We start from the raw sequence: 7,402 nt of genomic DNA on the forward strand, positions 1-7,402 counted from the left end.
ATGTGTCATTTAAGACTTGTGCTTCTTTATTAATTTTCTGTCTGGATGACCTGCCCATTAGTGTAAGTGGGGTGTTAAAGTCTGCACTATTGTTGTGTTACTGTTGATTTCCCCTTTAATGGCTGTTAGCATTTGCCCTGTTTATTGAGGTGCTCTTATGTTGAGTGCATGTCTATTTACAGTTGCTATGTCTTCTTCTTGGATTGATCCCTTGATCATTATGTAGTGTCCTTTTTGTCTCTTGTAACAGTCTTTATTTTAAAGTCTATTTTGTCTGATATGACTATTGCTACTCCAGCTTTCTTTTGATTTCCATTTGCATGGAATATATTTTTCCATCCCCTCACTTTCAGTCTGTATGTGTCCCTAGGTCTGAAGTGGGTCTCTTGTAGACAGCATATATACAGGTCTTGTTTTTGTATTCATTCAGCCAGTCTATGCCTTTTGGTTGGAGCATTTAATCCGTTTACACTTAAGATAATTATCGATATGCCTGTTCCTATTACCATTTTCTTAATTGTCAGGGGTTTGTTATTGTAGGTGTTTTCCTTCTCTTGTGTTTCTTGCCTAGAGAAGTTTCTTTAGCATTTGTTGTAGAGCTGGTTTGGTGGTGCTGAATTCTCTTAGATTTTTCTTGTCTGTAAAGCTTTTGATTTCTCTGTCGAATCTGAATGAAATTCTTGCTGTGTAGAGTAATCTTGGTTGTAGGCTTTTCCCTTTCATCACTTTAAATATATCCTGCCACTCCCTTATGACCTGCAGAGTTTCTGCTGAAAAATCAGCTGTTAACTTTATGGGGATTCCCTTCTATGTTAATTATTGCTTTTCCCTTGTTGCTTTTAACATTTTTTCTTTGTGTTTAATTTTTGTTACTGTGATTAATATGCATCTTGGTGTGTTTCTCCTTGAGTTTATCCTGTATGGGACCCTTTGTGCTTCCTGGACATAGGTGACTATTTCCTTTCCCATCTTAGGGAAGTTTTTGACTATAAACTCTTCATTATTTTTTCAGACACTTTCTCTTTCTCTTCCTCTGGGACCCCTATAATTTGGATGTTGGTGTGTTTAATGTTGTCCCAGATGTCTCTGAGACTGTCCTTATTTCTTTTCATTCTTTTTTCTTTATTCTGCTCCATGGCAGTGATTTCTACCATTCTATCTTCCAGCTCACTTATCCGTTCTTCTGCCTCAGTTATTCTGCTATTGATTCCTTCTAGTGTATTTTTAATTTCATTTATTGTGTCGTTCACCACTGTTCGTTTGTTCTTTAGTTCTTCTAGGTCCTTGTTAATCATTTCTTGTACCTTCTTGATCTGTGCCTCCATTCTATTTCTGAGATCTTGTATCATCTCTACTATCATTACTCTGAATTCTTTTTCAGGTAGATTGCCTATTTCCTCTTCATTTATTTGGTCTTGTGGGTTTTTACCTTGCTCCTTCATCTGCAACATATTTCTCTGTCATCCCATTTTGTATAACTTATTGTGCTTGGGGTGTCCTTTTCACAGGCTGCAAGGTCAGAGTTCCTCTTGTTTTTGGTGTCTACCCCCTGGTGGATGATACTGGTCCAGGGGCTTGTGTATACTTCCTGGACGGAAGGACTGGTGCCTGTCCACTGGTGGGTGGAGCTGAGTCTTGTCTCTCTGATGGGTAGGGCCTCATCAGGGAGTGTGTTTTGGGGTGTCTGTAAGCTTAGAAAGAATTTAGGCAGACTGTCTGCTGATGAGTGGGGCTGTGTTCCTGTGTTGCTGATTGTTTGGCATGAGGCGTCCAGCACTGGAGCCTGCAGGCAGTTGGGTGAAGCCAGGTCTTGTTGTTGAGAGGGAGCCCTCCAGGGGAGCTCAAGCTGATTAATATTCCCTGGGGCCAGGTTAGGACTCCCACCCTGGAGACTAAGGCCCAATCCCTGGCCTGGGAACCAAGATCCCACAAGCTGCACAGAGTGGCCAAAAAAAAAAAAAAGGAAAAGAAAACAATCAAACAAAACCCAAGGCAAGTAACAAAAATGAAACAAACAAACAGCAGCAACAACAACAAGAAAATGGAAAAGAAAACAAGCAGACAAACAAAACCCAAGATAAATGATAAAAGGAAAACCAAACTAAAACAAAAAATACAAAGAAAACAAAAAACAAGAGAACCAAAGCACTAAAAAACAAACAATAAAAACGAAACTAACAAAAACAAAACAGAAAGCAAACAAAAAAAAGCAAAGAAAACATAAAACAAACACACAAACACAATCTAAAAAATAAAAAGATAAAAACAAAGAACAAAAACAAAAACAAGACAAAAACACCAAACAGCAAAAAAATAATAAAATAAAAAACATATTAAAAATTTTTTAAAAAGAAAAGAACAAATAAAAAATAAAACAACAGCAGAACAAAATGAAACAAACAAAAATAATAATATTTTCCTGGGGCCTCCACTGTCAGTGTCCTTGCCCCCAAAGTGAGCCACAGCCAACCCTGCCTCCCCAGGAGGCCCTCCTACACCTCTAGGTAGGTCTCTGAACCTGCTGTGGGCACTGTAGGGGCAGCTCAGACTCTCACCTCACCCAATTCTCACATGTACTTGTCCCCAAAGACCACAGCTGCTAAAGTTAGATTGGTCTCAGTTGTGGGAGCACTTGCTGTCCGTTCATATATTCCACAGACCCAGAGTTTACCAAGCCAATCACGGGGATTTTATCTGTGGTTTGTGCAACTGCACAGAGAGATTTCCTTTTCTCCTCCTTAGTCACACAGCCTCTGGGGGTCAGCTTTTGTTCTGGCCCCACCTCTGCATGTGGGTCACCCTCAGACATCTATTCCCCACCCAAGCAAGAGGTGGGCGAAAGCAGTAGCTGATTGGGGCACACTTACTTGCTCAGGCCAGGGAGGGATAAGGCAGCCACAACTGGGGCAGGTGCGAAGTGCCTGCAGTGGCAGAGGCCAACAGGAAGTTGTAACAGACTGGGGAGTACTCACTCTGGTGGGAGTCCCTCCCAGTGCCTGTGGAGGCAGGGGCTGGCATGTGAGGAGAGAGTCCAGGATGGCGGCCCCACCTCTTATGCACCACTCAACAATGGTGCCTCATTTCCAAGGCAGACCACACTTCCTCTAGGGGCATTCATGGCCATGGAGCCCCTCATTCCCATCCCCTCAGGTTGTCTCTGTGCAGCCAACAGTGGTCCTCTCCCTGGATTCGCTCTCCTAACCTCACACTTTAGCACTCAGCCCCTGCCAGCATTGGCAGCTTCATGTCTCAGGCTGGGGTGCCCAGGGCTTATTCCAGAGGAGGCTTTGGCGTGGACAATGCATGTGGTTCCTGCATGCTGTCAAAGGAGGCTTTGGCAGTGGCAGCACTCAGGACCCTGGAGCCTGCATAGCACTCAGGACTCCAGAGCCTGCATGGGTGGAGGAGGCCTTGACTTGAGGGGTGGGTGGGCCTGCTCAGATGGCTGCCCCTCCCAGTGCCCATGGAGGCAGGAGGCCAGTGGGTGGGGAAGGGGGTTGCAATGGCGGCCCCATCCCTTGCACACCAATCAACAATGGTGCCTTGTTTCTATAGTGCCCCAGGCTTCTTCTGAAAACTTTCCAGGTTGTGGAGTTCCTTCCTCCTGTTCCTTCAGGCTGTCTCTTCACAGCCAGCAGCTGTCCCCTCCCTGGGTCTGCTCTCCAAAGCCCACTTCCCAGCACCCAGCCCCCCTCTGCACCAGGAGACACACGACTCAGGCTGGGGTGCACAGGGCAGCAGCACAGACCATGCACACAGTTCTTACTTGTCCTGCCTTCCGCAGACCACTTGTTGCATTTCCCTCTGACCCCACAAATGTCCCTTCCTGCTCACGCTGATTTCCCTGTTGTGAATGGGCTTTTCTGAGTGCAGGAACCTCGCCTCACCTTCAATTCCCTGCCAGCGGTGCTGGTCCCTTACCATTTCCTCGTTTCTTTTCTTTTCTTTTCTTTTTCTTTCTTTTGTTCTACTCAGTTGTTTGGAGATTTTTATTGTCCTTTTAGGTGTCTTCTACTAGTGTTCAGGAGGAGCTCTGTGAGAATTGTTCCATTTGTTGATGTATTCTCAATGTACTTGTGAGGAGAGGCAAATTCTACTTCCTCCTATTCCATTATCTTCTCTTGTAGTTCAGCATAACTGCAATTATTTCTGCTTTAAAATTCAAAATGACTTTCTGGGTTAAATACTCAGTTAAATTTAAGATTTTCAAACTCCTCCTTAACCTTACCTTCTCTTTCCCAGGAATTGAACTAAGTTATGGCAATGCACAAAGGACTCTGTATCATCCTGTCATCATGGGAGAGGTGCCTGAGGCACGACAAATTGTTTATGCTGGCTTCTGCTCAGATGGCCTTGGTTTTCAGCATCTGTTCCCACCATACCTGCCACCCATTGTCCTCCCCTACAAACATCCCACAGGTTCCTCTGTGGCCACCTCATCCCCATTGAGCAAGTGTTCTCTCTCTCTCTGTCTCTCTTTCTCCTGGTTTACCAGATCTCTCTCAATCTTCCTCTTCACTCACACCATATGGGACCATGAGACATCATTGAGGCTCAAGGTGAAGTGAATAGTGATGATAGCTTTCTCTCTGCTAGGTCTAATTGGTCATTATTTCTACTTAACTACAGACACCTCACTTTGGGTATGGCCTACTGTGAGTCTATCTCCTCTCAGGGTTTTAGGCAGGAAATGGGACATCAGCCCTGTAATGCCCTCTAACCCCCAAGCTTATCAGGGTCTTTCTAAGGGACCCATGTCCATTACTCAGACTCTGACTCCCCTCTCAACCTTTCTTTCTCCTCACCTCAGTTTGTCTCTCAATTGGTCAAGGAGAAAAAGACTAGTTTTCCTCTGTCATGCATCATTTTGAATCTATTTTTTTAGCATAATCTCTACACTTTGTTTTCCTCAAGGCTCTGGCTCTTGATATACAAAACCAAGTTTGGGGGATTCAAAACCATTTTCTTTCTTCATCCTCTTGCCTTTAAAAGACTTTTTCACTACCAAGAATTGTGACGCAACAATTCAGTGTTCAAATGACTTATTCTATCTTGACTTCCACTTGCCTCACCCCTTATCCCCACCTTTAGAGCAGTGGATATAGAAAACTATCAGTAGTAGCTATGGAAATGGAGGATTGAAACCTAAGATTATGTTTCTACCATGGCAAATATTTTTATATTGAAGCCTGATATTAATTTCATCCACAGAGATGATTTTTGAGACATGCACTCTTCCAGGATCTGAGAGTTCCCTATACTCATGAAACTTGCACTTTCGTTGACTGAAGTAGATAACAAACAAGTAAAGAAATGAATAAACAAGATAATTTCCAATTATTGTAAGTTCTATGAAGTAAAGAAAGAGGGTAATATGATAAAGAGTAACTGGAGGAAATGAGGAAGGTCAAGAAAGCTCACTCTAAGTAGGTGACATTTGAGCTGAGACCTGAAGGATAAAGGGAGCCAGGCATGTGAAGAGCTAGGAGAAGATCTTTCTAGGAAGAGAAAGCAGAAAGTATAAAGGCTCAGAGGTGGAAAATAGCTTGGCATGTTCAAGGAACAGAGGGGAGAACAGTGTAACTAGAACATCATGGACACAAGGGAGAGATCAGAAAAGGAAGCAGAACCAAATCACGTGGTTTCCAGAAAGCCAGAGTTAACAGCTTGAATTTTTTTTCAGATAAAATGAGAAATTATTAATCAGTTTGACCAGAGAAATTACATATGTTTTGTTTTTTAAAAGATTCCTCTGTTTGTAAGAATGGCTTATAAGGGGAGTAAGACTGAATATGGTAGAAGTAGATACATTCAATATATATTTAAGAAATATCCTCAAGGAGAACTCTTCAGCTCTCTGTGAAAAAGGGTTGAAGTGTCAAATTCCCAAATTATATAATTGTGTTTATGATTCCACTATTAATACCAACATTGCAAGAACTAACTCACAAACACTCTGAACATCACACTTGGTTGATCATTAAAGGCTCTTGACCAGCTGCCTAAATAAAAATCAGGACCATTGATGCTAAGATAAGGCCAAGCATCTCACTGGCATGCTCTTTATCTCTAACCCTTTGTGACACAAAGAATGCTTATTAGTTCTCATATCCAAGTTGCATGAGAATACTTGGAGCATAAGTATTGTGCAAAAATAATTTAATGGTTATGTTCCAGCTTAAATACAAATATTAAGATTTGGGGGATAAAATTCAGATTTATTTCTCCCTTTAGAATTTGGCCACCAGATTAATCACCCATCTAGAGTTTCAGACTAAATACATGCTTGACTAAGTTCTGCTGAGTGTGCTGAGTAGATCGTTCTACATCTGCAATAACAATTACATTGGAAAGAGAGAGCAACCAAACTCTTTCAAAGATTAAAGCAAATAGTGTTATAAGTTTCCAAAATATGCAAGAATTAAGGCTGTTACTGGAGGAGTTAGGGATCTCCTGTTGGTAATTGGAATAGAGTTCTCATATCCTTTTCAGGGTTCTAGCCATTAGAGAGCACACACAAAAATTGATAGTCAAATTTTCATTCAAAGCCCTTAACTGCATTAATTGGTCAAGCAAGTGCTCAAGAACTTCATAGGATAGTATTGGGATGGCCTGGAAAATGAAGCTTGGATATGAGAACTAATTAGGGATCTTCCTGGGAGACATTTCTGGAGAGAGCTTGCATTCAGAATACCTCCACATCTAGCTGCACAAATCTAGTTGCCAGCAGAATAAAGAAAGAGAGGAAAGATTGAGAGATGAGCTCATGTGTTTTTTTTTTTCTTTTTTTCAGCACCTCTCTCCCTTTCCCCTGGTAAAAATATCATCAAATGAATATCCTCCAAACTCTGCCCAAGTCTGTTAGCTACTCTTCCCATCTCCATGAGGTATAAGCGAGTGATTAACTAGGAAAGTGTTCACTTCGATATAATCCTCTCATATGAAGGGGAGTAAAAGTCTCCTGTCTATTGAATAATAAAGATGAGGGGCTTCCCTGGTGGCGCAGTGGTTGAGAATCTGCCTACCAATGCAGGGGACACGGGTTTGAGCCCTGATCTGGCAAGATCCCACATGCCGCGGAGCAACTAGGCCCGTGAGCCACAATTACTGAGCCTGCGCGTCTGGAGCCTGTGCTCCGCAACAAGAGAGGTCGCGATAATGAGAGGCCTGCGCACCGCGATTAAGAGTGGCCCCCACTTGCTGCAACTAGAGAAAGCCCTCGCACAGAAACGAAGACCCAAAACAGCCATAAATAAATAAATAAATAAACCCAAAGGTTAAAAAAAATAAAATAAAATAAATAAAGATGGGAAGCTGCAGATTTCCCCTTATAATCTGTTCAAGAGTTCAAGTCAATTATAAGGATTCTAGTGCAGTAATAAATTGAATAAGAATTTTACTT

Source organism: Balaenoptera physalus (assembly GCF_965194825.1).
Source record: "Balaenoptera physalus genome assembly, chromosome: 10".
NCBI lineage: Eukaryota > Metazoa > Chordata > Mammalia > Artiodactyla > Balaenopteridae > Balaenoptera > Balaenoptera physalus.